This window comes from Salarias fasciatus, chromosome 17, assembly GCF_902148845.1.
Source record: "Salarias fasciatus chromosome 17, fSalaFa1.1, whole genome shotgun sequence".
NCBI lineage: Eukaryota > Metazoa > Chordata > Actinopteri > Blenniiformes > Blenniidae > Salarias > Salarias fasciatus.
Genome location: NC_043761.1, coordinates 3,250,781 through 3,268,341, shown reverse-complemented (window position 1 = coordinate 3,268,341; position 17,561 = coordinate 3,250,781). Strand labels below are relative to the sequence as shown.

The window sequence follows — 17,561 nt, the reverse complement described above, 5'->3', positions numbered from 1 at the left end:
CCTGCAGTTGGAACATTGACCTCTGTGTCTTCTTTCTCTCTGAAACTGGAAATTCACAGCATTTAACAAGAGGAAAGTTATTTATTCTTTCACTAAACGCACGTCCAGTCAATTAAAGCCACCCTGTCTGTCTGAGAGCTTCAGCAAAGTCCCGTCTGATCTGAGGATTTGGGGAAGTGAAGCACGGCCGAGCAGTCTGATGTAACGCACACTCTGGCTGACTCCACTCTCATCCGTCACGTTGAGTTTACCTCCACGCGTTCGCGGCGATCCTCGGCGCTGCACCTGTCATCCAACTTCATCTACCAACTGCTGCCTGCATCCAGCGTCCACGTCTCCACGGGGCAGCAGGTTAAAAAACCTCCACCTCCACCTCAGATCGGGACTCACCTCTGAGAAACTTCACCAGTCCCAGCTGAAAGACCGGACCCCGACCAGATCAGATCAGATCAGCTCTGTCCTGCTCCTCCAGATTATTTCCAGTCGCCTCCGGTGACACCAGCGAGGGGAAAACGCCGTTATTCCATCCAAGAGCTCACAGGCTTGACTGGGTGAGAGAGAGAGACAGGAGAGGAGAGAGGGAGGAGAAGGAAAAGACAGAGAGGGAGCCGGTGTCCTATTACACACTCTCCAGCAAAGTCCTCCTCCTCCTCCTCCTCCTCCTCCTCCTCCTCCTCCTCCTCCTCCTCCTAACTAGACAGCAAACAGATCACTTTAACATGCACCGCTCAAAACATCACAGATGTGCAGGACTCCTCGCTGCACTGGGTGGAAAAACCGCCAGACATCCACAATTCACGCTGCTCCTGATGTGGAGATGCACAAATCAGCCGTCCAAACACACTCAGCTCAGATTAAATAAATTAAGCTGGACCTTTTCCACACGTTTCTACTTTTGTGAAGCTACTAAAGCAACAATCTCCCTCTTTCTGACCCAGTTCCTCATTTCTCATTCAGTTCTGTCCAATAAAGGTTGCTTGACATGACAATAGTGTGTCTATTTTCACCTGATCTGAACATCAGCTGGGATTAAAAAGTGATCTTCCAACCCAAATGGTCTCAAACTTGTCAGTGTTCATGTTGGAAGTTTAAAGTGGTAGAGTCAGGCTTCGTCATTATTTACAGGGATTTGAAAAATCCTACACGTGCAACTCGTCTTTGGGTTCTCCAATGGACATTGAAATACTTCATGAAGGATATTTTCACCTTTTAAATAACTGACCAAGCAGCACATATTTCATGATTTATTGCTAAAACATCTGTTAATTAAGTCAAACTAACCGGGAGTAATAATTTTTTTTTGTCCAATTCTGTTTTCAATATATGAGCCAAAGCAATTTAAGAGACAATGTTTTAATTGCAAATGATAAACTTTCCCCTGGCCTGCCACATTAAAGTGGTGGGGGAGGTTGAGCGCCCGCGAGAACCAGTGATATCAGGGGCTTCATGGCCCTGTTAGGGTTTCTCATAGCAAACGGGTCCTGGGTGACGGGCCAGACTAAGAGCAGGTCAAAAGCCCCTATGAGAAACACGAAATGAAGGACTGTGATGTCGCCTGGTATGGCGCAGCCGGGGCCCCACCCTGGAACCAGGCCTGGGGTTGGGGCTCAGATGTGAGCGCCTGGTGGCCGGGCGTTTGCCCACTCAGCCCGAAGGGACAACACTGACCTGATCTCCGGGGGACCCACCACTCGCTGAGGGAACCGTAGGGGCCGGGTGCATTGTGGATGTGGTGGCAGCTGATTGCAGGGTGTCTGGCAACCCGACCCCTGGACACAGAGACTGGTTCTAGGGACATGGAATGTCACCTCGTTGGGGGGGAAGGAGCCTGAGCCTGTGTGGGAAGTCGCCTCACCTCCACACACCAGCCTGGGCTCTGGAACCCAGTCTCTCCAGAAGGACTGGACTCTTCACTTCTCTGGGCGTTGCCCGCGGTGAGAGGCAGTGGACCGGTGTGGGTTTGCTTATAGACCCACAGCTCAGCCGCCATGCGTTGGAGTTCTCCCTAGTGAACGAGAGGGTCATGACCCTGCACCTTCAGGCCGGGGATAGATGCCTCACTGTTTTCTCGGCTTATTGGCCAAACAGCAGTGCAGAGTACCCAGCCTTCCTGGAGTCCCTGGGAGAGGAGCTGGACAGTACTCCAACTGGGGACTCCATTGTTCTATTGGGGGACTTCAATGTCCATGTGGGCAGCAACAGTGAGACCTGGAGGGGGGTGATCGGCACGAATAGCCTCCTTGATATGAACCCAGTGGTGTTCTGTGATTGGACTTCTGTGCTAGCAACAGCTTGTCCATAACGAGCACCATGTTCAAGCACAGGGGTGTCCATAAGTGCACTTGGTACCAGGGCTCCAAAGTTGGAGGTCGATGATTGACTTCGTTGTCGTGTCATCTGACCTCTGACCTCGTGTTTTGGACACTCGGGTGAAGAGAGGAGCAGAGCTGTGGACCGATCACCACCTGGTGGCGAGTTGGATTCGCTGACGGAGGAGGAAACCGGACAGATTTGGCAGACCCAAACGTGTTGTGAGGGTCTGCCGGTGGAACCCTCTGTCAGCAGGGTTTTCAACTGCCACCTCCGGGAGAACTTCTCATGTCTCGAGGGATTCTGGGGACATTGAGTCCAAGTGGACTATGCTCTACACCTCCATTGTCAAAGCAGCTTCTTGGAGCTGTGGCCATAAGGTCTCGAGTGTTTGCCGTGGCGGAAACCCCAGAAGTCGGTGGTGGACATCGGAAGTAAGGGCTGCCGTCAAGCTGAAGAAGGAGTCAAATCGAGTCATGTTGGCTCGTGGGACTCCAGAAGCAGCTGTGACAGGTACCGGCAGGCCAAGCGAACTGCAGGCCAAGTAGTTGTGTAGGCAAAAACTCGGATCTGGGAGGAGTTCAGGGAGGCCATGGAAAAAGACTACCTTTTTTGCCCTGACTACCTTCAGTCTCTGGATGTGCAGGGACTGTCTTGGTTGACACATCTCTGCAACATCGCGTGGCAGTCAGGGAGGGTGCCTCTGGATTGGCAGACTGTGGTGGTGGTGGTTCTCCTTTTTAAAAAGGGGGACGGGAAGATTTGCTCCAACTATAGGGGGGTCACACTCCTCAGCCTGCCTGGAAAAGTCTCTTTCAGGGAACTGGAGAGGAGGATTCCACCGATAGTCAAACCTCGGATCAAGGAGGAACAGTGTGGTTTTTGTTCTGGTCGCAGAACACTGGACCAGCTCTATACCCTCCAAAGGGTGCTAGAGGGTTCGTGGGAGTTTGCCCAACCAGCCCACATGTGCTTTGTGGACTTGGAGAAGGCGTTTGACCACGCCCCTCATGGTATCTTGTCGGGAGTGCTTCAGGAAAACGGAGTCCGGGGCCCCTTATTAAGGGCCGTCCAGTCTCTGTATGACCGGAGTAGGAGTCTAGTCCACATTACGGGCAGTGTTCAGACCTATTCCCAGTGCATGTTGGACTTCGGCAGGGCTGCACTTTGTCACTGGTTCTGTTCATCATTTTTATGGACAGAATTTCTAGGTGCAGCCAGGGGCCGGAGGGGGTCCAGTTTGGGGACCACAGGATTTCATCTTTGCGCTTTGCAGATGATGTTGTCCTGTTGGCTCCATTGAACCCGGACCTGCAGCATGCACTGTCAACGGTTTGCAGTCGTTTGTGAAGCAACAGGGATGAGGATCAGCACCTTCAAATCCGAGGCCATGGTCCTGGACCGGAAGAGGGTGGTCTGCCCTCAACAGGTCGGTGCAGAGACTCTGGTTCAAGTGGAGGAGTTTAGGTTTCTTGGCGTCTTGTTCACGAGTGAGGGAAAGGAGGAGCGTGAGATTGACAGCCAGATTGGTGCAGCGGCTGCAGTGATGCGGTCGTTGTATCGGTCCGTTGTGGTGAAGAAGGAGCTGAGTCGAAAGGTGAAGCTCTTGCTTTACCCGTCAATCTATGCCCCCACCCTCCCCTATGGTAAACCCAAAAAAACGATGCATTTTCACTTAACAGCTTAGTCGTGTAAATGGGGCCCAAAGCAGAAGAGTCAAAAACTCCAACATGAGCAGCCCCTGTTTCATGATGCCACACAGCCAGTTTTTGAAGAATAAATTAATATAAAGGTTGAGAGGATGACCTTTAATTTGAAAATCTGATTATCTGAAGTGCAACAATGCGTCACTCAAAAATGAATGTGATGATAAAACAAAGGAATTTTACCATATAGAATGGATATTTATGCATTTACTTTTCATTTTAGCTATATAGAATTAAAGAAATACATATTTTGTGAAAGTGTTCATGGAATAAACTGATAAATCTTAAATTACTGCATTTTCTCTGCTGAAGCCTACTGATTTACACCTCCTCTTAAATGGACTGAAAACAGACACGGTCATAAACAACACACGCTGTCGGACATTATAAATCACATTCTGACCATTAATCTATTAGCATGAAAGCCTCCCGCTATTTGTTACGATCTGGCAGAGACGCCCAGTATTCCAACACTCTGGAAGCGTCCTGTTTCAAGACCTGTTTTTCTTGTTTGCGATGCAGAATATAAGTTTTAAAACACCATGTCCATCCAAACCATGTCAAAAACGTGCATCAGCACCAATGCACAACCCTGTGGAGATTCAGCAGTTTCGCGCCAAAAAAACCAGGAGTCTAGAAAGACTTGGCTGCCGAGCTATTGCTCCGGTGTGTTTTACAATGTGCCTTTGATTTAACTGGATTTCCATACTGAGCCCCACAGAGATATTCTGCCCTGTTTGCATTTCCATGAATGGATGCACTTGTGCTCCTCAGCTGGGTGTCACATGACACTTCACGGCAGGTATGAGCCAGGATGTGAGCAATTTTACACTTTAACACTTCGGCTACGGGGGGAAAATATGAGCTTTTCCTCTGAAAAATCACCACAAAGGGAAGCGAGGTAGAGTGTGAGCCAGCGCTCCGCTGAAAGGAAAAGTAAAATGGGGGAGCGGGACGAGACAGGAGGAAATAATTACCCCTCTCGTTGACAATGGGGGCCTGATTTATGCCTCTTCAATTAAAGTGTCAGGACGGCCCACTGGAGCCGTGCCGGCGTTTGATTGGTGCGCCGGGACTGGATTGCTCGCCCCTCATAGGTGAGGAGGGAGAATAGGAGGCGGTGGGTGCGAGGGAAATCAAAACGGCGTCCCGGTGAATTAGCCTAATGACGGCGGAGAGCGTTCGCTGCAGGACAGACAGCAGACGTGATTACAGAACATTATGTCTGGCAGTAAGTGACGGTGAAGGACATATGTTTGGCCAAAAAAAAAAAAAAAAAAAAGGAAAAAGCTTTCTAAAGCTCTTTTTTTTTTGGGGGGGGGGGTTGAATCCCAACTGATCGGATCATTTTCTGAGTCTGGTTCTGTAGAAAGTCTCTGCCTGAGTCTGTTATTGGATCCTCCTGAAAAACCCTCGAGTTTAAATATAGACTTTCCAAGAAATTAATAAAATAATGAAAAAATAGAAAAAGAAAGAGAAGCCAAGAAATGTCACTTCCTACAAATGCTATAAAAACTTATTTTTTTGCATTTACATGGCAACATTTTGAAAACGATATTCATTTACACAGCAGGGGCTTCGAGCATAGACACAGCTGCTAGCATTAGCCCCACTGTAATAAACGGCTGTATTTCCACCGGATGCATCTTGCTTGTGGCTCGACGCCCTGCAGCTGCAGCAGAGTCACAGGTCATCCGACAGCCGATCCTTGTCATCCAACACGCCAGGGATTGGACAAAAGATGAAGGATACGTTTTGGTGAGTTTCCATGGAGACAACAATTAGGCGTTTTCGAAAAGTTGTGTTTTCGTTGGCTCAGGGCAGCGTTTTCATGTGAACAGATGAAAGTTCTCTGTTTTCCGTTTGAGGGCCTCAATGCAGCCGTTGTCTGTTCACACACTAACAACTGCTGGTGATAAATCCCCGTCATGCGAGTCGGTCGCCACCGTCCGACACTGGAGACGGCCACCCAAGAAGTGTGTTTGAATATCGAACTGAGCTGCGGAGTGTGAGACGGTAATTTCTCTATGCTGAAGACAAAAGAGGACATAAACAAGCACTTTGTGCTTGGGGTGGAAACATTAAAGAACGAACACATAGAGCCACATTTAGCATGTCTGTTTTCATGATTTTGCTCTCTATTTACAAGTAAAACCTCAGAAATTGTATTGGTAGTGTCATTTAAGGTGTAATAATCTTTTTTTTAAATCCTCGCCTAAACTGAACTGCAATTTTGGCAATGTATAACACCAGGATAACAATGTTCAAATGCAAATAAAATGTCAATAAACCATTCAATCATTTCTTGACTGCAACTTTACTACATTTTATTCAATAAACTTCAACTGTACAGATTTTACAAAGGTTTTAGTTGGACCAGGTGGATTTTGGGGCATTTACAGAGTCATTTAATAAAAGGTTTTTTCTCTCTTCTTTTGTTTTCATCTCTCTCTCTCACTCTCGCTCTCTCTCGATTAATCTCTCAAAGTGAGCTGTTGAACGTGAAGGACTCTGCCTATTCCTGTTTAGCATTTATCAGATCTGCTCTTTAGTGGCTGGCAGCTAATTAACGACGCCATTATTCACCTCCCCGCCTTTTGTTTTTCCCTCCTCTCCCTCGGCGATGACGGCCACACAGATGGATCGAACATGTGGAGGCGAGAGCAGCTGCCCCGATGCAGGGAAATTGATTCCATTTGCACAAAAAACAAATTAGCCGTGCGCATCAGTCGGAGGCTCAGTCACACGAGAAAGTTAAATCAGATATTTCAGACGCTGAAGAGCTGCACTTTTCCCTGTGAAGCCGTCAAGCGTTCAAATGCAAAAATAATTAAAGTGACTGAGTAGACTCTGCAAACATGCTAAAAGTAACTGCTTTATTTTCATGCATTTTACACACAGATGCACTTTCTGTATCCGTCTGCTTGTTAATGATCTTACCGCACATGAATATCTCGTATGTTGACAAGTAATCCTGTTGTTTTTTTCCTGTATTTTGAGATTCTGCTGCAGCTGCTCAAACAAATTTCCCCCCGAGGAGAAGAAAGTATCTTCTGTCATAACTTCAACTGAGAGGTGGTTCACACAACATTTTAAAGTGAAAAGGGAAGGTTTCCGGTACATTTTGGAGGTCTGTTTAAATGACAACGGTGCTCTGAGCAAATGAAATTTCAAATTTTTAATGCTACTGGACCAGCATGGCCGCTGTAAATGATTCTACTGGACACATGTGAGACAAAAACATGTTTTCACTTGAAACGTCACGTAAATGGGGCCAAAATCCTGTTGATAAGGACATGTATGTGAGCATGTTATGTGCTTTCTTTTAGTTTTTGAGAAAGACCGGAATTGTTAAAAACTCAACAATGTATCAGATCTTTATTTTTGTTTTTTTATTTCCAAAGTTCAGGTTTCGCAAATGTCCATATGATGCTAAATTATGTGAAAGCTTATGCATATTGGCCCATTCACTTTGATTCTGCATCAGCATGAATGTGAATTTGTCAAGCTGTAGTGAAAGTGACAGCTGGCGTTCGGTATTGAAGACGTTCAAAAAAAGTTCCTTGTTTTCCTCTGAGGTTGGATGTCGACTTGTCGGGCCTTCAGCCACCTGTCTTTACCGAGACAACACGTGTAAACGAGGACAAATGGATAGTGGATCGTGTTTCTTATGGTGTCGTAGCAGAACAGCTACCACATGCAAAAATACACTTGTTCCTATTTTCATATGTGTCGGCCTTCCCTTGCAGGAAAAAAATCTCATTAAAACATCAACACTGAAGTCTTTTCTTCAAGCATGTATTGAAATTCATTACTTGATTACCAATTCCTGACAGTTCCAGCATCCATTAGCAGCCAGAAGCTCATGTTTTTATAAGAAGAAACACTCTGGATCAGCTCACACACCTATAACTGAGCTTAGCGGAGGATTCGTGAGCTATTTTTTGACAAGGGGAAACCGAGAGCCGAGTTTGGAAGCAGACCAGAGCGCAGCCCATCTGTCCCCGCTTTACCTGACACACAACACCGGCGACTGGCAAGGCGCATGGCCGCCTCCGTCTCGGCGCTTCGCTTCCTGCGCCTCGCCGCTCCCGTCTCGGGAGGCGGGGAAAACAGCAAATCATATTAGAGGAGTTCTGGGCTCGAAGCATTACCTTCCACAGGGGGGACTAATGGGATCCGCTCGCCGTTTATTCCCGCTTCCTGCGTCTGAAGCTCAGCGCCGCAGTGGGAAGGAGTTCAAGCCACAGATCTTAATGGATTCTGTGGTAAACACCAAACACACCCGCGACTTTATTGGCCCAATAAACGTAATTAACTTACATATTAAGATCTGCTGCTGCAGTAGCTGTGGTTTTCAGAGGCAGCTTTAACAAGCCTCACCTCGGATTTATGGGTTTTGTAGTTTCTAAGGAACCATTCTCGGTCCTGAAAAGCCTCTTTCAGGACAGACAAACATTCCTTTTTTTTAAATGCATGCTTCTGATTCTTTATGCAGACATCATTTTTATCAGTGTCTGCAGGGAATAGCAGGACAACATCCAAAAGATTACAGTCTCTGCCTTGAATTTAGGTTTTCCCCTCCAGCTGCCTCCAGACAGAGAATCAAGTGTTTTCCTCAAGCTGCATCAGACATATGTATTCACAACGCGTTAGTTAGTTAGAAATCCCTTCATTGAGCTTAATTAATCAAAGCAACATTGACATTTTTAAGCCGTCGGACATCTTTTGCATCACTTGCCGTTAATTTCCCCGAGGTTTAACCTGACATGTTTGAAATTGCCTGACATTTAAGATTAAGTTTCTCTGGTATAAATGATCAGGCCGGCGGTTCGGTCTGAACGGGGATTCAATTAAGCTCTGGCAGACGCGCCTCGGCAACATTTACGGAGCGGTAAATCAAAACGTCCACTCCTGTCACGGAGATCCGGAGATTCGGAGATTCAGTTCGGTCCCTGAACGCGTCTGGGTGTTTCGGAAACAACGCCGAGCGCGGATCGCGCCGGGGATCCGATCCAGCGGAGAGGTTCGGGACTTGGAGCGAGCGGCCGACAGCTGCTGCTGGGAGGGGAGTCCTGGAAGCAGGTCCTGGAATAATGGAGCGGCTGGAGAGGAAACGCTGCCATGTTGATGGATCTGAGGGAGGGAGGTGTTTGCCACCAGGCCGCGTTACGTTAATAGTGCGAGAAGTCATGAGATTTAAAGCCTGAGACTGTTTGAAGGATGAGGAGGGTATGGAGGGGAAAAAAGGTAGCTCTACTAAAATAAAGCAAAAGATATGATTTACTTTGAGAGTCTGCAACATGGAGCAGTTACTCATCCTTAAATATAATCATAAAAGACTTCTGGACAGCTTGGCAGCAGTTAAAGCAGCAGAGCCGTCGGTGATCCCCTGACGGAGGTAAATACTCTGCCTGCAGAAGTTCAGAGAGAAACTGTGAAGTGGAAAGTTTTACTACCCGTTTTTTTTCTTTTTTTTGGTTGTCCAATTATACAGCAATGTTGTTCTCTTAATACAATACATATTTCATGTATTAAGTCCAGAGGAATGTGATGCACGTTGAGGGGGGTGTTGGACTTTCTGTTGGAAAAACTTCAGGCAAAGAAAGCTCAAACCGGCTGCCGCATTATATTTAGCTTTATGATCGCGCTGGCATTTTTATTATTTCAGACTAAAACTTGTAAACAAACTCCGTGCTGGATGTTTACTACGGCTAGAAGCCGACCGAGGCGCTAAAAATGTTCAAAGCAGTTTCAGAACTGCTTTTTCCCGTGCACCATCACCAAGAAGCAACATTTTCCGCGTCGCGTCGGACTTGTGATCCAGTCAGACGCCTGAAATGATCGGCTCCTCTAAAACAGTCTGTCTTCATATTGGCCGTGTGAAAACTCTCACTGAAGATGCTTTTTCAGGATGAGAAAAGTATCAGAGACAGAAATGGATCCTTCCAAACGGCGCATTACGCTTCACCCAAGACGCCACCGGCTATCAGGGCGCACCGGCGCGTCGGCGGCGGCTCATTAGCTCGCCACGCTAGCTCCTGCCTCATTATTGTGCCTTCTGCTTCATTTTATTGAATCCCGTCGCTCATTTCTCTTCTTTTTTCCCCTCCGCACTGGAAAACACTCTTTTTCAGCAGATTCCTGCGAACGCAGTGGGAACAAAACAACAAAAAAAAACCGAAAACCGCTTCACTTGGAAACCTGATGGAGGATTATTTTTCCTCCAAGCTAATCTGTTTTTGAGGAAATTTGCATGATCAGCTTTTGGGAGAAGCTGGCTTTCCTAATATTTGTTGTGGAACACGAGGGCGCCAGATTTGTCGGAGATAAACATCTGCTTTAGGGAAGGCTGATATTCATCTTCCTCATCTGGATTCCTGTAATTTGACTGTCACTGCGGACCGCTGCCTCCACTCGGGATCCTCCTCAAACCCGTCCACAGGAATTCCAATCGGGTCGCGGGGCTGGGCGGATCCCCCCCCCGTCAGTCAATAACTGGTGGTTGGCGGTAATAAGCGCTGGGTGGGCGTCGCCGCTCGCCGGCGCTGACGGTCCCGGACCGCCTGATTGACGACTCTTTAATCTTCGGGGGTCGGCTGTCAATCGGTGACCCGGTCGCAGTCGCAGTGACCTCTCTGACCCGACTGGGACCGGTTTCACGTCTTCAGCCCAAAACAACCATGAAAACATAATAAAGTCCTGGTTTTCCTGCACGGAGTCTCTTGATTGGATGATCCGGCTGACAGCAGGTTCAGACTGCAGGGAGGAATCGTTAGAATCAATCCTCAGTCTTTGTTTGACCTCAGGCGGAACAGGTTCTCTCTGATCTTTTCAGGAGTCACAATTATGTAAAATGATCCCGAGCGGCGGTTCCCAACATGAGGTCCCGGACCCCCTGAGAGGCCTGAAAGAGATTACAGGATCTCAAACAAGAGGCTGCGTGTTTTCACCTGATCCGGTCGCCTAAATTAGATTTGCTCAAGTTAAACGAAGCCAAAACACGAGAGTTTAGGAAACGAGAGCAGGACTGCGAGGCGGATTCTGAAGGATTCAGGGTTTAGGTCCCACGAGCAGAAAGACCCCAGCGATGAACACATGAACCTAAAAGAGCTGAGGATAAAATATAAAATACATTCTTTTTCTATATTTGCTCTGCTATTTCTGAGACTCAACAAACTGCACATAAAGATTTGCCTTTAGTCAAATCAATTATGTCTGAAATCAGATTTTAAGTCCATAAAAAAGCAGTAATTCCTCTAAAATGCAGAATATGAATAAAAAAACACAAACATTTGGCAGATTTTGGACTGAAAATCCAAATCTAATATCCTCTGCTCCTGATTCTTCTTGTACATATTCTTTCATGTCTTAAATATAGATGAGTTCACTTTTAAATTATTTATGTGAAAAAAGTTCAAGTGTTACATTACAAGCGGATTATTTATTTTAAAAAGAGGAAAAAAATGACAATATAAATATTTCAAAATGCTGTAAAGACGTGAGGCATCCTGCCTGCAGTTCAGTCCCCCAAACAGCCCGAGACGGAGTGTAAATCCAGAGTTCATCCTCTTTTTAATAAAGAAACTAAAGTAAAGGTGTTTTTGTGTGAATGTACGTAAAGGAAACCAGTTGAGAGTCTCCGGCCTGAGACGTTTCTCTGCTCTCTGATCGGCATGTTGAGAGTCGGAAGACGTCAGCGGGAAGATATTCGACAAGCAAGATGTATACAGAGTGTTGAAGCAGAAACAAAAAGGAGGGGGGAAGAGCGCAGCGTCGTTCGTCTTGGAGGATATAAACACGCAGAGCTGCTCCATCGACGCTCGTCCGCCGCGTTTTAAACACTCACAGGGACAAACCTGGCTTTGTTTTAAGTGTGAAGATGGATGTGGGGCACAAGACGTCCCGTTTTAAACATTTTATCTCCGGGTGGGGGGGGGTGGAGGGGGTGGAGGGGTGGAGGGGGGGTCTTATCAGCATCACTGAGGGACCTGGGAAGTTCAGAGGTGAGCGCCGTTCGCCTCAGTGTGGATAAAACTCAGAAAGATATACAGCCTCATTAGACGGAGAGCCGGGGTCCCCGAGACGGACCGCCATCAATCCAGACACATCAGCAGATTGGTGGGCTTCACAGGAGCTGCAGCCCCCCCAGAGCCCCCCGGCCCCCCCAACAGGCTACCTGCATTATGACCAGATGTGCCAGGAGCGCATGACGAATGGCTGCGTTTCACCGCGGGTCAGAGGTCAAGCCGTATCCCCTCCCCGACCCTGGCATTAGACACAGACGCATGATGTCAGTTCCCGAGCAGCGAGTCCAGACCCCCCCCCCCCCCCCCCCCCCCCCCCAACCCCCCCGGCATACCAGAGCCGCCCCGGCGGGGCCGCGAGCCCGCCGTGACCGCCGGCGGCGAACCGCGTCCCAGATACACACTTCAAATGATCCGGCCCCCGAGGATCCCAGCGCTGTACTCCGTTCACCTTCACCTGCCAGTCTGCCGTTCCCCGGGAGCCCGCCGGCCCCCCAGGGGCCCCCCGGGGGCCCCCGCCGGCCCCCAGACCCCCACCGAAGCTGCTCACCTGCAGAGACGCGGCGGAGGTCGGCGCTGCGCACGGCGGCATTGACCTTCATCAGTCCAGCAAATTCCGATTTCCAGCCTGATTTAATAAAAACCTGAAGCAGGCAGACAGGCTCTTCTGTCAGGATCCGTTTAAACGACGTTTTCCAGTGAAAATCTTAAGTTTTGGTTGCATTTTAAGTCTCCACTGCATGAAAACGCAACTTTTTTGAATGCTGCTTTTGGAAATTTGAAATTATCACATTTTCCCTGCTTATATTGAGTCCAGTTCTGACGGGGTTTCTTTAAAACGTTGACTACACTACAATTAAACATCATTTTTCTGTGATTTAAGGCAAGAAAGCTTCAATCCGTCACACATTTCAGCAACAAAGCAGTTAAAAATAAATTAAATTAACAAACACGTAAAGAGAAAAAGGAAAAAGTGGAATAAGATTTACTTGATTAATGACAAACTACTGGATATATGTTGGAAATCATTCACAAATTTGACGTGCACCATGCTTCACTTGCACATTTTGACTATTTAACTTCTGCATTTCTGCATGAAATCATGTTTTGCATGATTAAATAGCTGTTTTCTACTGACAGAAAAACAGAACAATCACTGTCTACACTTATTTCTTGTAACTTTTGAATTTGTATCACTTTTTTAATTTTTTTATCCCGTCATATTGATATTTTACTTTTCTCTTCAATTTAATCTGTTCTATTCTGCAAGGAGGAATACTGCAAAGAATTTCTCTAATAAAGTATTTCTATTCTATTTACATTGTTTATGAATGAGATTCTGAATTTCATGCATCAGCAGCAACTATTTAATCATGAATTATGTTCTTCTCATCGATATTTATTAGTTTGATGGATAAAACGCAGAAGCTAAGTGATCGCCGGTCCAATATAAGGCGACAATCCATCACAATCCATCAATCTGAGGCTTATTGAAGGCTTTAATGTGGAGCCACAGGACGGATTTATGCGTTTGACGGAGCTGAATTTGCTCATACAGTAAAACAAAGGTCCATTCATGGCCGCATGGCAGGAACCTCACTAATATACGGCCTCGTGCGTCGCCCATCACCTCCAAATTAGGGCTTGTGTAAACTTCCTGCTGTTTTATACGCTTCCTGGGGGGTGAAAGGTCAACTGACGAGCATGACTAATCTGAAAATAAATCAGTGTCTGAAAGCCTTCTGTCATCGCCGGAGCGGAATTCAATTAGCTCTAATTCATTGTGTAAATGCCTCGGCCGCCGCAGCTGTTACTCATCTTGATGTTTTTAAAGGCCGGGTTTGGAACCTGCGCTCCGCGGACGCCGCATTAGCCGGAAATACGTCCTGAGACGACGCCGGATTAAAGTTTTACGGGGTTCTCACCTGTCAGAGGGATTTCAGCTTCTCCTCCCGTCTGCAGGACGGAAAAATCAATGAACACAACGAGACGCAGGTGTGAAGACGGTGAGAGGAGGAGCCGATTAACCAGGAAAGAGCCCGGCGTGGCCCGGTTCTGTGGCCTCGGGGAAACAAAACATATCTAAACCGTCACATTTTTACACGTTGGTGCATCTAAAACACGCTTTTCTTCACCACAACTTCTTTCTGCTGAACGATCTGCGTCCAAACCTCAGACCGAAGCCGCGATTTTCCTGGACGGAAACATTTTCAAAAGGCAAAAAAACACTGAAATGGACGGTTCCAGGGCCAGAAGTGTGGTTTGTTGTTGGACTTTAATAATATGCTGTAGAGCAGGGTGTCAAACATGAGGCCCGTGGGCCAAAACCAGCTCACAAGAGGCTTCAGTCCGGCCAAAACCACCCAGCAAACTGTAAAAAACGTCAAAGAAAAGATTGATTTTGTTGAATAAATCAACACAGAGAGACTGAAACCGTCGATGCAGCAGCTCCATCATTCTGTCAGACCAGAGTCACACCGTGCTGTCAGGATGAATTTTAAAAAACATGAATAATAGAGCAGGTTTTCTGGATATTTCACTGTATTTTGTACCAGAAGGAATCATTAAAATCAGCTCTGATTTTAGATTTTAGCCATTTTCTAGAGTAATTGTTGGGTATTTGTAAAAACATGGACATTTTCCTCACGCCTCTAAACTAAAACACTGCAATTACTAGAAAATAAATGGCAAGTTGCAGTAAATTTCACGGAACAAAATCCAGTAAATGTCTCTCTGGATTTCAAACTGTAAAAAATCAGGCCGTGGATTCATCATGCAGGCCTCTTCTGGCCCACGGACCATATGTTTGACCCCTCTGGTCAGTACCTCGGGGAACTGGCTGGGATGTTCCTGCAGCTGGTTGTTCACACATCATGTGACTGGAATTCTTTTTCTTGGCAGGTCTCGGACAAATGCTGCGTGATTTGTCACAATTTTCAAATGTTTAATATGAAAAATTGAGTATAAAACCTCACATTCTTTTTTTTTTTTTCCATCTTCTGTTCTTCCAATGCATATTTGTCTGGTCATACAAAACATGTTTTCACTTAACGTATTATAGAAAATATCATATAAACACCAGAAATAAAGGAAATGCTGAGAAAACAGAACACAAACACAGTGAAATCCTTACCGCTTTTCTGCATTTGAATCAACAATAAATCACTAAAAACGTTATTAATCAGTGATCTTCGGTACTTCTGATGCATCACGATGAGTTTGATGATTTCCGGACCTTCTCCCTCTCTCTGCAGTTTACAGTGAAATATTTCAAAAATGATTCAGTGGATTTCTGAGACACCGAGTCAGGCCTGTGTTTCCCCGCAGGGCGGATTGTTTCAAATATCCTTTTCCTCCTGCTGGGGCCAGACTATCGTTTTATTTCTGTCCTTCAGATGTGGACAATAAAACGGCAGAAGAATGATGTTTTCGACTGGATGTTTGTCTCGCTGTCGGTATTGTTCTGCCTCCAGAACATGTGGAGAGAATTTCTTAAAATATTTCTTCTCACTCAGTGGAAGATGCACCGGGTTCGACCGAATGTTTACCTTCAAGATCACCTGACGCCTGATTTCAGAGGAAATCTCCAAAATGCTTCGTATGAAATTCTTTGGATTTGGCTTTGAAGCAGAAAACATGGCACTGCCACATGCACGGATCCCAGAACCAGAGGATTTACGGTCAGACGGGTACGGTTAAGAACAGAAGAATGCAAAAATCCGGCCAAAGGCTGGAGAGGGGAATCGAACAGCAGGACGGCAGACACGATAACTGAGAGGCTGGCGCTGCGAGAAGACGAGACGGACGAGAAAAACCCGGCGGTAAACACAAGAATCCTGGATCACGCTACCTGCTCTTCATTTCATTGGCCGGGTTGAACCCTGAGTGGCACACTGATTAGCGGAGGTGAGACGCTGTCGTCTGAATAACTCCCAGCTCTAATTAGCATTAGTGCTGCGCTCGCCGTAATAAAGGAAGCGCGCTGAAGTGACCGCCGCCGGCACGGCGCCGACTTCCTCCTTCCCATCAGTTCATACAGGAATAATAAATTAAAGGAGACCTCGATATCTAATAGTTTGGGCTAATTAAACTACCTCCCAGGAAAGTAGATCTCACAATAACCACGGCTTTAGATGAATTTTCTCATTACAGCAGGGATTCTGGGCTTCCTCTGCCGAAGCTGAACCGCAGAGTGACGGTAAAAAAAAAAGCAGATTATCCACTTCTCTGATCAATCTGAATCTGAATCAGTCAAACTGCCAGGAGTTGAGGATGTGACTTCTCTTCACGTAAAGCAGGCCGGCGGCTCGCCACGAGGAAGAGGCTCATTAAAACAAACAGTCTGAGGATTGTAAACATGTGTGGACGGCGGGTGAAAGAGGCAACGCTTACCAGCTGGAAACAAACACAACAAGACAGGCTGTGTGGAGGCTTGGAGTTTATCTGACAAATTCAGTATCTTCAATATCTATGCCAGTTATCCAGAGGACAGGTGTCCACAGAGCTGATGTTCCAGCCTTCAGGCTTTACCCTCGGAGCTGCGAGTTAAATTCTCCGGAGATGGCTGAGGAGACCTCGATCTGCCCTCCTCTTCATCTCGGTCCCACAATTCAATTACAGCAGCATCTGTCACCTGTCATTCTCCATTTCCTTGATTACTCCTGCACCACAGCCCCCCCATAGACTCCTAAAATGGTTCAAATCAATAATCAAAACCTGAAGACTCGCCCCGTCCGGCCCCCAGGCTTTCACCAAATGAGTCGCAAAAAGAAAAGATGTTTAATTAGTTCGACCGCCTGGCCATCAGGGGACCATAGCACTAATTGGCCGAGTGAAAAATCAGGATTACTTACAGGTAATCCATCCAAGGCTCTGATTGATCAGGTCAGCATTAACCTGTGGACTCCCCGAGGGGCGTGGGAGGCCGACTCCGAAGCCACGAGAAGAGCGATTTTGCTGCGTTGGCATAAAGTGTGTCATCGCTGACGCACGTCAGCTTATAAATAATTAGTCGGTTTTCTAAAGTCGGCGTTATAACAGTGAATAGTACAGAGGATGAGTGTGTGGATGAGTGAGCACGCTCACACTGACGCTTTGTTTTCACAGTGAAGGAGCTTCCATAAATATCACTTCACAGGACAGTTTAGAGCACGAAGGAAGTGACTTTACCAGAAACTGAAAATCAGCAGTGGACTATAGTTATGGTAATAGTGGATTTACCTATTGCAGTTTTAGCCACAAGCACAACTGTGGGATTCAGTGAAGTCTCCACCAAGTTTACAGTTTTAGGCGACATCAGTCAAATAAGCAGCATTACAGGGAGTGGACAGGAACCAGGGATGTCCACTCAGTCCCTCTATTTATGATTTATTCATCAAACCAGGAGCAACAGCCATCAGACACAATAATAACATAAAAGGAATACAAACAGAAAGATATCCCTGTATGCAGATGATCTTTGACTCTTCCTGCAAAATGCAGACTTCAGAGAATGAGTTAGCAGAAAGATTACTTACAA

At 46.6% G+C, this 17,561-nt stretch overlaps 1 protein-coding gene across 1 annotated transcript in view; it reads right to left on the bottom strand.

The window, feature by feature from the left end:
* sema3c (sema domain, immunoglobulin domain (Ig), short basic domain, secreted, (semaphorin) 3C) overlaps window positions 1-581 on the bottom strand; it is a 41,753-nt gene extending 41,172 nt beyond the window's left edge. The window contains exon 1 of the mRNA XM_030113423.1: window positions 391-581. The gene's annotated coding sequence lies outside the window, so the exon portion shown is untranslated. The remainder of the gene's footprint in view (window positions 1-390) is intronic.
* Between the last annotated feature and the right edge of the window lie 16,980 nt (window positions 582-17,561).